Here is a 13,239-nt window from a genome sequence, read left to right on the forward strand (position 1 = left end):
GCATTTCCAATGTTGTCCACCTCATCATCCAACATAAACCATTTAATTAATATGTCATTTTGAATTGGCATCGATTGATAAACGTCTGTGTTTGTCACCCTAATAGTTATAATACTTGTTTCATCTTTGGTGCTTTCGACGCCATAAATTTGTATGTCAATATTTTCAATATAGAGTGGGCGAAAGGTACAGAGTGGGCGAAAGGTACAGAGTGGGCGAAAGGTACCGAGTGGGCGAAAGGTACAGAGTGGGCGAAAGGTACAGAGTGGGCGAAAGGTACAGAGTGGGCGAAAAGTAAAGAGTGGGCGAAAGGTACAGAGTGGGTGAAAGGTACAGAGTGGGCGAAAGGTACAGAGTGGGCGAAAGGTACAGAGTGGGCGAAAGGAACAGAGTGGGTGAAAGGTACAGAGTGGGTGAGTGGGCTGAAGGTACAGAGTGGGTGAAAGGTACAGAGTAGGTGAAAGGTACAGAGAAAGGTACAGAGTGGGTGAAAGCTACATAGAGGGTGAAAGATACATAGAGGGTGAAAGGTACAGAGTGGGTGAAAGGTACAGAGTGGGTGAAAGGTACAGAGTGTGTGAACGGTACAGAGTGGGCGAAAGGTACAGAGTGGGCGAAAGGTACAGAGTGGGCGAAAGGTACAGAGTGGGCGAAAGGTACAGAGTTGGCAAAAGGTACAGAGTTTGCGAAAGGTACAGAGTGGGTGAAAGGTACAGAGTGGGTGAAAGGTACAGAGTGGGTGAAAGGTACAGAGTGGGTGAAAGGTACAGAGTGGCTGAAAGGTACAGAGTGGGTGAAAGGTACCGAGTGGGTGAAAGGTACCGAGTGGGTGAAAGTTACCGAGTGGGTGAAAGTTACCGAGTGGGTGAAAGGTACACAGTGGGCGAAAGGTACAGAGTGGGCGAAAGGTACAGAGTGGGCGAAAGGTACAGAGTGTGTGAAAGGTACAGAGTGGGTGAAAGGTACAGAGTGGGTGAAAGGTACAGAGTGGGTGAAAGGTACAGAGTGGGTGAAAGGTACAGAGTGCGTGAAAGGTTCAGAGTGCGTGAAAGGCAGAGAGTGCGTGAAAAGTACAGAGTGGGTGAAAGGCTCAGAGTGGGTGAAAGGCTCAGAGTGGGCGAAAGGCTCAGAGGGGGGGAAAGGCACAGAGTTGGGGAAAGGCACAGAGTGGGGGAAAGGCACAGAGTGGGTGAAAGGCACAGAGTGGCTGAAAGAGACAGAGTGGCTAAAAGAGACAGAGTGGCTAAAAGAGTCAGAGTGGGTGAAAGCGCCAGAGTGTCTGAAAGAGGCAGAGTGTCTGAAAGAGGCAGAGTGTCTGAAAGAGCCAGAGTGTCTGAAAGAGCCAGAGTGTTTGAAAGAGCCAGAGTGTCTGAAAGAGCCAGAGTGTCTGAAAGAGCCAGAGTGTCTGAAAGAGCCAGAGTGTCAGAAAGAGGCAGGGTAGTTGAAAGCTCCATCGTGATGGAAAGATAGAAAGTGCTTGAAAGGATGCAAGTGGGTGATATGTCCAGAGTGGGTGCGAGAGTGAGAAATTTGTATATAGTTAGTGAAATATTAGTTCTTATTTCCCAATAAAAATTTTTGTCTGCTTACCTCTATTTTGCTGTGCCTCGTTGTATTCAATATTTTCTGTGCATTAAATTCATGGACAGTTACATGAGTTAGCGTGACATAATCTCCAAGATGTATGTTAAATAGTGTAGCTTCTCTCCACAGTGTCACTTTGATGTCATCTGTTGCATCTTTTAAAGTAATCGATTTCAGTGGAGTATCTTCTCCATTGATAAAGACAGTCTTTACGTCCTCTTCCTACACAAAAGAAGCATTGTATTAAATTCCGAAAGAAAAAACACTTAGTAATAGTGCGCTGTATGAATGGCAATCTAAGGTGTCATATTTAAGGACCCAACATAACCTCCTTTAGAAAAGATAGCATTGTTTATTTCCCAAAATGGATTTGTAGAGAGTGCTTGTATTTATAGTAGACAGCGAAACACTGGCATATTATGGTTTAAAAACTTCGTGCTTTCTACATAGTGTGACAGAGTGTATAATGCTATGTGTTTTTAGCTTGTTAGTGAAGTTAGCAAAGGTGTAATGTGTGTGTAAGCTAACTAGGCATTTTTAGTTGTGACATGATGACATATTTGCGTTGATACTTACGCCACATATTGTCCCTGAAACGGTCATAAGACTTTTTAGACTTGCACGTTTTATTTCCTTAATGGGAGAAGCAGATGGTGCAGGCGGATGCAAAATGTTCTTCGCTTGTTGGATAAGGCCCTCCTCAATTTTCATTGCCGGAAATTTTGTAACTTTTGTTTGCTTAGTAATTAGAATTGTTTTGTTTTTGATGATGAAGTTGCGTATCAGTAGTCCACAGTTACTTTGAGTTTGCTCGTATAATTCTTCTTGATAACAAGTACATTTCATAGTACCAGTTTTATCTGCTAGAGCCAAATGAAATAGCATTTTTTGTTCTTGTTTTGAATTTTTGTAAGTAGTTTTTCCAGAGCAGTTGATTACATTAACTCGTATGGGTTTCTGATATGGTTTGTTGTCATTGGTATTAATGTTACTGATTTCTTCAATAGACATCATCTGAAATATAAAATGCGTTATAACATGTTAAATACAAACCCATATTGCTTTATGATCACTGTAATAGCATTCTAATGTACCATAGTTGTGCAGTTTTCCATTTGTATATATATGATCTAAAATGGATTGGTAGTTAGTTGTGTAACTGGAAATGAGTTGTTTACATTGTAATTTAGCTTCAAAGAATCCAATTAATTGCTTAGTGTATGAATTTTGTTGAGATAGATCCACATTGAAATCCCCTATAATGATAAATTTGTGTGTGGGGTAAAAATCCGTAATATTTGTGATAAAATCCAAAAGAGAAGTTATACTTTTTTGTGGTGGTTTGTATAAAATAATAATAAGGTAATCCGTGTTATGAATATGTACAGTAAAATGTAAAATGTCTATCCCTTCATGTGTCTCATAAATAGGCAATATAAATAAATCTTTTTTGTAGTACATGATCATTCCATGGTTTGTGTTGTATGTATGAAATTTATCAAATATAATGTGATGGTATTGTTGTATCGTAAAATCACTATCTGTGGCCTTCCTTGTAGTGTTGATCTCAGTTAAGCAAATAATGTCTGCTTGTAATATATTCCTATCAGCTATCATAGAAGTAACATTTTTCTGTAGTGATCTTATATTGTGTGCAATTATATTGAAATGTGCAGTGTATGTATGTAACTGTGGGATATGTATTTCAAGTGGCATTTCTGTCCTTAATCTGTGCATTTCCTCATTAACTTTTGGATGTACTAAAATTTTACCTTCATCAAAATTCTGTACATATACATTTTGTATTGATTTGGCCCTGCTAATAGCAACATAATGCAAATGATGAATCTTGCTGTTATTAAAGTGTATATAAAGTGGTTCGATAGTTGCACCTTGTGTGCGATGTATAGTCCGTGCTGATGCTTGGCGTAAAGGAAATTGCTTCCGTATAATGGTAATACATTTCTTAGTGTATTGAAAATGTCTAGCTATAGCATGTATTGGTGTCCATGTGTTTTGAATTTGTGAATGATATAAGTGTTTATATTGTTGTCTGGTTGTTTGTCCTATACTCTGATTCTCAAATAACAACCAAACAATAATAGGTGTATTGTTAATCAATTCAACTAATTGTACCACACCAGTTGCGCCATTTGTTAAACCATCATTTACATCCACTTTGCAACTTAAATCATAACGAAGTTGTAAGGCTATGTGTAATGTATGTGAAAGGCCCATTGTTTTCTGTGGATCTTTGGGCAGTTGCTTCAGAATTGTTTTTTTCACATTTTCTGACAAATCAGAACTTACGGTATCGCTTGCTACTGTTATGTAGACTGGATAATGTTTGCTATGTTTTTCCAAAACATTTTTGTTAATTTCATTAACTTCTCTATTAGTTGACATGATATATGGGATTGTTTCTAATAGACTCTCATCAGGTTGTATTTCCCTTAGCTTAATTTGTGAAATATCTTCTTCAGTATGCTTGCCTTCTCTCAACCGGTTTAGTAGTTGAGCAAATTGAAGATCTTCTTTTTGGCGCATAATTTTTGTTAATTCAAAAATTTTAAAATGTTTTTCCATAAGTTTGCACTTAAAGGACCATACAACTGTGTAGAATCCTGAAAAATGTATCTGTCAAATACAGGTTTTAATTGGTAAAAGTCACCAATGGCTAAAATAGAAATGCCTCCAAATGGTTCATTAGATGATTTTATTTCTTGTAGCCTGTTATGTATAAAATTTAACATATTGTGCCCTACCATTGAAATTTCATCTATAATAACAACTCTAACATGCATCATTTCCATTTGTAGAGCAGTTCTATGTTCATGACTCAGTTGTTTATAAGTCAAACTTTGCGACACAGGTATTTTGAAAGTGCTATGCAGTGTTTTGCCATTAATATTATGGGCAGCCTTTCCAGTTGGAGCAGTAAGTAAGATATAAACATTGTCTGGATTTTCACCTGCCTTTGTGTTATAGTAACGTAGTAAAGTTTGATATAGTGCAGATATTACAAAACTTTTCCCAACACCAGCCCCTCCGGTGCAAAAAGTATAGCATGGAGTGCTTGTAGTTTTAAACCAATGCAAGTGATGGTAAACAAATTGTAGTTGTTCTTCCGTTAAGTTTTGCATAAGTTGTTGGTATTTCTCATTGGGTAAGAAAAAGTTAGTTGAGCTTTGTTCATTGGTGGTAGTTCTAATTCCTAAATCTAGCGCCAAATCATATATATTATTTATTTCATTATTTTGATCTCTGTATATTTACTGTTGGTGATAGAGGAGGTGAAATTACATTTTCATGACACTGTTCATGAAGAATGTTTGTAACTTCTCCATGCTGTTTGTTATAGATTTTTAGTTGTGCGTCAACAAATGTTTTAACTTCCAGATACCTGTCATAGTAAGTTTCCTTGTTTATTCGTATTTTATGTTCTTCCCTCCATGGATAGTGCAACATTAATATCTCTCTATAATACTCTTCTGGTTCATTATTTTTGTTAAATCTGCAAAAGCGTATTATTTTCCCTTGTGTGCGCTTATTTAAAGCATAATCATAATTTTTTTTCTCTTGTTCTTTATTCCCGTGACTACATGCTATTTCTAATTCTTCCTCATCTGAGCTGTAAAAGTTTTGTTCTGCAAGTAAATCTTCGCTATCATTGATTTCTCTCCCATGTGTTTTTTTCTTCACATAGTTAAAATTAGCTGCATAGTCTGCTAACGTGCACATCTCTAATGATTGTGGGCGTTTGCAGTACTTTATAATAATATTTTCACATTGAATGTCAGTTGAATTTTCTGGCAAGTTATTAATCGTTTCCATATCACGCATTAAATAAGTTCTTTTTTCTGGACGGCTAGTATTAATAAATACAAATGATCGTGAGCTTTTCCTTAATGGTATTTGAAGAATTAGATATGCTGCTTCTTGAGCACTAATTTCTGTGCAGTTGAGGAATTTGTTTCCTATGTGTTTAAGTTGATCTTTGACATTACTATTGCTTGTTACCTCTTTAGCAGCTTGCGCTAGAAGTTTGCTAATTCTTCTTTGAGATTTACTGATATATGAGATAATGTAGACAGCACAAGCATAAGGGTCCAGTATAAACTGCAAGTCTATGTTTGCTCGCCAAGCTTCTAAAAGAATACTATTGTAGTTATTGATGAAGCATTCGGCTGGTGTTCGTTTCAAAAAAATTGTTGTTTTTTGTAAGCTAGTTTGTATTGAAGTAATATATTCGTTATCATCCATGTTAATGAAGTCTAAAAATTCGTCAAAAGAAAGTGTATTAAAAGTAGTACTATTCATAGCTTCATGTATTATTTTAAAATTATCTTGCCATTGCTTATTTGTCGCCTCAAGTGTTAATGGCTCTAATATAAGCGTTGTTGACATTGGGTATTTAGGATATTGATATTTGCATGTCCTTTGATGTTTACGCCTGCAATTTTTTGTATGACCATGCCTTTGTAGATTTATTAACGGTTGTAAACTAGGGTTCTCAGACTTATGACAAGTGATATATTTGTCAATGAAGCTATTGACTTCTTCCACTGGTGAAACACCATACAGTGGTGCTTTGTTTACCCAGAGTAATGCATGTATATGTGGAGAACCTCTTTGTTGGAATTCGACTCTGTAAAAGTAGTCTACTATTTCCCCAATAGGATTAGTGCCATTCATCAAAACACAATTAAAGAATTTCCTAACTTGATAGTCAAACTGTCTTGCACATGTTATAGGATCTTCTTGTATTAATTTACTTTTAGTTTCCCAAGACATGTTTAAGAATTCTTCCTCTGTGCATTCCTTTAAGTTTCTAACTCTCAATAGTATATTTATTAAATGGTGCCATTTTGTTTCGGAAGCAGATAAAGTCAAAAAGAAAGTAGGTATGCCAAGTTGCCTTATCATTGCAAAAATATCTTTTTTGCAACCTTCCCAATATGGAGGTGAACTGCGTATAGTTTTTAATACTTTGTAACCCTCATTAAACTGTAAAACATTCTCAATATTATATTTTATGTCTTTAGCAGTTATTTTATTTCCATCTGTAAATTTTTTCCTGATGGAAATGTTGATTTTACCGTGGATCTGCTTAATATGTAATTTCTTCAGTTTAAAAAAGACATTACTAATAGATTTAGCGACTCTTCTATCATAACTTCTTAACTCTGTTTGGCAAATAGTACTATAATGTACCGGTATGTGCCTTTCCTTATTGTTTGGCCTTCGTTCACCACAAAAAATAGTAGGGAAAGCCAAAAACTCAGAATCTTTATCCTCATATAAACCTCTTGGCGTGTTATGTTCAGCTGGAGCTAAACTTAACACATTCACCGAATTACTAGTAATAGTTTCATTTGTTAACATAGTATCCAAATTTCCAGCTTCTATGTTGTCTGAACTATCAGATGAATTGTTTGTCTCCGAAGTCTCATTGTGAGATTCTATTTCTGGAGGTATATACTCCCAGTCAGGGTTAATAGTAACACCATATTCATTAAACATTGTACTATTTTTAGCTAGCCATGTAGCTGCCTTTTTTACTGTATTTGGTCTAATATTTTCATAATGTGTATATGATTTATAGACTAATTTCCTTTTTAATTTCACTGGGATTGTCATGGCGTCATTAATTTGCCTTGGTAAAATGGTAACAGTTGTCATAACATCTGCAGGTACATTAACTACTGCACCTGATAATGATTTTTGAAAACCGCGTGGCAGAGTCCGAATTTGTAAGAATGGTATCCTAGGTGAAACTAATCGTTCTTCTAAATCATATAATTCTAATTCAGCTGGTACATTTGGGAACCCCATGCCATTTAGAATTGAACATGGTGGTATTTTATCTTTGCGAATGTAATAATAGCAAGACATACAAATTAAATTTGTTTTCTTCTTACTAATGTTACACTTTCTGAAAATTTCGGATTGGCTAACACTGTGTGTATTTTTCACCGTTGGTTTATGCCACAATTGATTGCAAAGAGTACAAATGTATTCTGGCCCATGCAATATTTCACGGTGGAATTTCCTAATAATTGTATGGATTTGTTTACCTCGTTTCTGCCTTTGACACTTCGTTAATTTTGGTCTGTTTTGATCAAGACCAATTTGTTTACTGTTGGTATTGTCTTCTTCAGCTGCATTAATTTGTTTCCTTTTTACAACTTTTTGTGGACATGTACTTAAATCCCTTTTTCTTTTCAGAGAGTGTTTCTTTGTTCCCTGTATAGATTTACTATTTCCTGGTAATTGTGATAAATTGCTATTCCCTGGCTTACTTTGATTCAGTAAATCATCTGAAGACATTGTAGTTGATGTTATAGTCTGATTAGGAGTACATTCAGTAGTATGTACCCAAATGTTTCTTTCTTGCGGTAGGTGACTATTTTTCTTGTGCACAGTAAGTGCTTTAGTAAAAGATTTCCTCTTAATGACTTTTATATCTATTGGTGTTAATTCAAATTGGACACATTGCTCAGCCTGATGTGTAAACTGATATGCTAGTTTCACAACATATTGAATCAGCCCTTCAAAAGAATGAAATGCAATTGTAACACATGTTCCGTTAGAATGAGGCATGCCTTCATCGTCCCTGCTATGTGAATCAAATACAAAGTATGTTTGCATATGTTTGAAAATTGCTATAACATATACATCCATACAAAGTATAACACCACAGTGCTTATTAAGAGTTACATTTAATGCTGTGCTAATATCTGGGTACGCTTTATCAAAACGTTTAAGGACATCACCGTAGTAAGCGTTCCGTAGCGTGAGTGAATATATCTCTTGATTGTGGTCTATATACCTTGGCAAGTCATCTGGATGCATAAGTGTTTCTTTGTTAATAGAATGCATTTGTAGATATAAAGCGTCCCCACGGTCCATTATATAATGCAGATCATTAGAGTTCCAAGTAGTTACTGGTTTGCATAAATTGTGCAAGACAGCAAAAACACTATTTGGTAAGCATTGCTTACCTTGTGATTTGCTATTAAATTTTCTATTCCCTTGATGGTAACTTGCTTTCAAGCATCTCTGCATCTTAGATGTTATAATAAAAGTATGTTTGCACCAATTTTAAATTAAAAACCTTTTCCGAGTACCTAATTTATTGGGGGGACTGTAAGGTATAAACTTTTGACAATCTTTCCCCTAACTGGCAAAGTAGTATTTACCTTAACTTGTGTTTCTTTCGTTGTTGTTTTAATAATCTGAAAGGAGAAGAAAGAAATGTTGGTTATAATATATCTTTTGTAAGTCTTCACGTGAAGTACTTAACATTTTGTTAATGCAATTCTTTTAAAAGAAAAAGCGAAGGAATCTGTAAACTGAGAGATGTGGCATAACAGAACGCTTGGTAGTGCTGGCACTGCTGCTCGGGGTATCTGCGAGATTTGTGTAAGTAGATGGAGAGGGAGGGAGAGAGTTGGAAGAGAGAGTTTAAGAGGCAGAAACGTGGAGAGGAAAAGAAAGAGCGAAGGAATCTGTAAGCTGAGAGATGTGGCATGACTGAACGCTCGGTAGTGCGGGCACTGCTGCTTGGGGTATCTGCGAGATTTGTTTAAGTAAATGTAGAGGGGGGAGAGAGTTGGAGGAGAGAGTGAAAGAGGCAGAAACGTTGAGAGGAAAAGAAAAGAAAGAGCGAAGGTATCTGTAAGCTGAGAGATGTGGCATAACAGAACGCTCGGTATTGCGGGCACTGCTGCTCGGTGTATCGGCGCGATTTGTGTAAGTAAATGGAGCGGGAGGGAGAGAGTTGTAAGAGAGTGAAAAAGGCAGAAACGTGTATAGTAAAAGAAAGAGCGAAGGGTTCTGTTAGTTGAGAGATGTGGCATAACAGAACGCTCGCTAGTGCGGGCACTGCTGCTCGGGGTATCTGCGCGATTTGTGTAAGTAAATGGAGAGGGAGGGAGAGAGTTGGAAGAGCGAGTGAAAGAGGCAGAAACGTGGAGAGGAATAGAAAAAGCAAAGGAATCTGTAAGCTGAGAGATGTGGCATAAGAGAACGCTCGGTAGTGCGGGCACTGCTGCTTGGGGTATCTGCGGGCTTTTTGTAAGTAAAGGTAGAGGGAGGGAGAGAGTTGGAAGAGCGAGTGAAATTTGCAGAAACGTGGAGAGGAAAAGAGAGAGCGAAGGGATCTGTAAGCTGAGAGATGTGGCATAACAGAACGCTCGGTATTGTGGGCACTGCTGCTCGGGGTATCACCAAGATTTGTGTAAGTAAATGGAGATGGAGGGAGAGAGTTGGAAGAGAGAGTGAAAGAGGCAGAAACGTGGAGAGTAAAAGAAAGAGCGAAGGAATATGTAAGCTGAGAGATGTGGCATAACAGAAGGCTTTGTAGTGCGGGCACTGCTGCCTGGGGTATCTGCGAGATTTGTGTAATAAATGGAGAGGGGGGAGAGAGTTGGAAGAGAGAGTGAAAGAGGCAGAAACGTTGAGAGGAAAAGAAAGAGCGAAGGAATCTGTAAGCTGAGAGATGTGGCATAACAGAACGATTTGCAGAAACGTGGAGAGGAAAAGAAAGAGGGAAGGGATCTGTAAGCTGAGAGATGTGGCATAACAGAACACTTGGTAGTGCGGGCACTGCTGCTTGGGGTATCTGCGAGATTTGTTTAAGTAAATGGAGAGGGGGGAGAGAGTTGGAGGAGAGAGTGAAAGAGGAAGAAACGTTGAGAGGAAAAGAAAATAAAGAGCGAAGGTATCTGTAAGCTGAGAGATGTGGCATAACAGAACGCTCGGTATTGCGGGCACTGCTGCTCGGGGTCTCGACGCGATTTGTGTAAGTAAATGGAGCGGGAGGGAGAGAGTTGTAAGAGAGTGAAAAAGGCAGAAACGTGTATAGTAAAAGAAAGAGCGAAGGGTTCTGTTAGTTGAGAGATGTGGCATAACAGAACGCTCGCTAGTGTGGGCACTGCTGCTCGGGGTATCTGCGCGATTTGTGTAAGTAAATGGAGAGGGAGGGAGAGAGTTGGAAGAGCGAGTGAAAGAGGCAGAAACGTTGAGAGGAAAAGAAAGAGCGAAGGAATCTGTAAGCTGAGAGATGTGGCATAACAGAACGCTTGGTAGTGCTGGCACTGCTGCTCGTGGTATCTGCGAGATTTGTGTAAGTAAATGGAGAGGGAGGGAGATATTTGGAAGAGAGAGTTAAAGAGGCAGAAACGTGGAGAGGAATAGAAAGAGCAAAGGAATCTGTAAGCTGAGAGATGTGGCATAACAGAACGCTCGGTAGTGCGGGCACTGCTGCTTGGGGTATCACCAAGATTTGTGTAAGTAAATGGAGATGGAGGGAGAGAGTTGGAAGAGAGAGTGAAAGAGGCAGAAACGTGGAGAGTAAAAGAAAGAGCATAGGAATCTGTAAGCTGAGAGATGTGGCATAACAGAAGGCTTGGTAGTGCCGGCACTGCTGCTTGGGGTATCTCCGAGATTTGTGTAAGTAAATGGAGAGGGGGGAGAGAGTTGGAAGAGAGAGTGAAAGAGGCAGAAACGTTGAGAGGAAAAGAAAGAGCGAAGGGATCTGTAAGCTGAGAGATGTGGCATAACAGAGCGATTTGCAGAAACGTGGAGAGGAAAAGAAAGAGCGAAGGGATCTGTAAGCTGAGAGATGTGGCATAACATAACGCTTGGTAGTGCGGGCACTGCTGCTTGGGGTATCTGCGAGATTTGTTTAAGTAAATGGAGAGGGGGGAGAGAGTTGGAGGAGAGAGTGAAAGAGGAAGAAACGTTGAGAGGAAAAGAAAAGAAAGAGCGAAGGTATCTGTAAGCTGAGAGATGTGGCATAACAGAACGCTCGGTATTGCGGGCACTGCTGCTCGGGGTGTCGGCGCGATTTGTGTAAGTAAATGGAGCGGGAGGGAGAGAGTTGTAAGAGAGTGAAAAAGGCAGAAACGTGTATAGTAAAAGAAAGAGCGAAGGGTTCTGTTAGTTGAGAGATGTGGCATAACAGAACGCTCGCTAGTGCGGGCACTGCTGCTCGGGGTATCTGCTCGATTTGTGTAAGTAAATGGAGAGGGAGGGAGAGAGTTGGAAGAGAGAGTGAAAGAGGCAGAAACGTGGAGATGAAAAAAAAGTGCGAAGGGATCTGTAAGCTGAGAGATGTGGCATAACAGAACGCTCGGTAGTGCGGGCACTGCTGCTTGGGGTATCGGCGAGATTTGTGTAAGTAAATGGAGAGGGAGGGAGAGAGTTGGAAAAGAGAGTGAAAGAGGCAGAAACGTTGAGAGGAAAAGGAAGAGAGAAGGAATCTGTAAGCTGAGAGATGTGTGAAAGTCATGTTGTGCCTTGAATTAGTGGTAGAAATGTTCTGTGTGGTGAGTTGAAGTGTTATGAACGAAAGCAAAAACGTGTAGCAGAGTGAACAGTTGGATGTACTTACATGATATATGTTTGTGCGCCGTTTCTTTTACCCTTTCAAGGAAATGTTGAATGTGTCCGAATAACCTACAAGATATAACGATAAAAAAAAAAAACATATGTATCGGTATGTTAAAACAAAGCTATGACCTGCTTGATAAATTACGTATTCCTTTGATAAGTATTATCAGAGAACATTTAGTGTTCCAAAATAACATGTTGCACAATAATTAGACACAGGTGCAATGTGGATATAGTAAACGTTATAATAAACTGAAGTTAATGTATCAATGCTGTCCCTTTGGGGTATTGAAATAAAAGTTCCATGCACTTACTTTCGAAGATTGAATGGCGGAGTTTTTCAGTGGCTGTTGGTCGTTATCAGCAAGTACAGCGTCGTTCTGTAAGTCCGAGTTCTGTTCTCGCAGGTAAAAACAGAGTCTGACTGAAAGTGATCCGTCCCCCTGCTTAAATAGGGGCTAACGTTGAAAAAAACTATTTTTTTGTTTTTAGTTTAAGAAAGGATCAAAGGTTTTAGTCCTTCGCTTGCCCCAAGGAAAAGTCACACTAGATGATGTGTGCGACTTGGAAGTGTGAATGTTTGAATGTGTATGCAGATGGAGTTTCGACATTGGTGCCACAGTAGACTTCCCTGGGCAACTCCCTTAATGGCTCCTAAGAGTTCGCTCTCAACTGACAAAGCAAACGCCATTCTTTTTTCCCTTAGTCTAATTCGACTTGAACTGTGTGGTGCAAGTTACCCGTAAAAATGGCATATATAAAGCTTCCAAAGTATACAAAGTTGGCCTTTGTAACCTACAACTCTTGTAATATTCTGCCTCAAAGTTGTGACGTTAACTTTATTAGGAAAATAGAGAACATTGCAGCGGATGCGGACCTTAATGTGTGTGTGGCTACTTTTAAATACTGGAATCGTTGTTGTTGCTGTGTGTGTACGTGTTGTAAGTATGCATTAACAGTTGTTTGCATGTGCGTTGTTGAGGCATGCAGTAAGAGCTGCAGTTGTGTGTGGCGTGTGTAAAAATGTTCATAAACTGGATGTGTTATATTTGTTTATTGGAAGATAGATGTAATGCTGTGGGTTGTTAAGGAAGTGCATAGGTAATGCTGCTGTGTGTACGTGTTACTGGCATTTAAAATAATTGGTGTATGTTTTTGTAGAAGCATGTACTCACCAGAGCTGTTGTGTGTGCCTAACGGGTAAATGTGCACAACAAGAAGGCTCTGTGTTTTTGTTCCGTTTGTAAAAAGCAATTT

The 13,239-nt window shown here is 38.8% G+C and overlaps 1 long non-coding RNA gene across 1 annotated transcript; it reads right to left on the reverse strand.

Moving 5' to 3' along the window:
- Window positions 1-1,592: 1,592 nt before the first annotated feature.
- LOC144761909 (uncharacterized) lies at window positions 1,593-12,049 on the reverse strand. Its single transcript, XR_013595943.1, has 4 exons — window positions 11,984-12,049; window positions 8,787-8,822; window positions 2,161-2,598; window positions 1,593-1,806 (listed from the first exon to the last, which is right to left on the reverse strand). It is a non-coding gene; the product is annotated as an uncharacterized LOC144761909 (long non-coding RNA).
- Between the last annotated feature and the right edge of the window lie 1,190 nt (window positions 12,050-13,239).

This window comes from Lissotriton helveticus, chromosome 6 (assembly GCF_964261635.1).
Source record: "Lissotriton helveticus chromosome 6, aLisHel1.1, whole genome shotgun sequence".
Taxonomy (NCBI): Eukaryota; Metazoa; Chordata; class Amphibia; order Caudata; family Salamandridae; genus Lissotriton; species Lissotriton helveticus.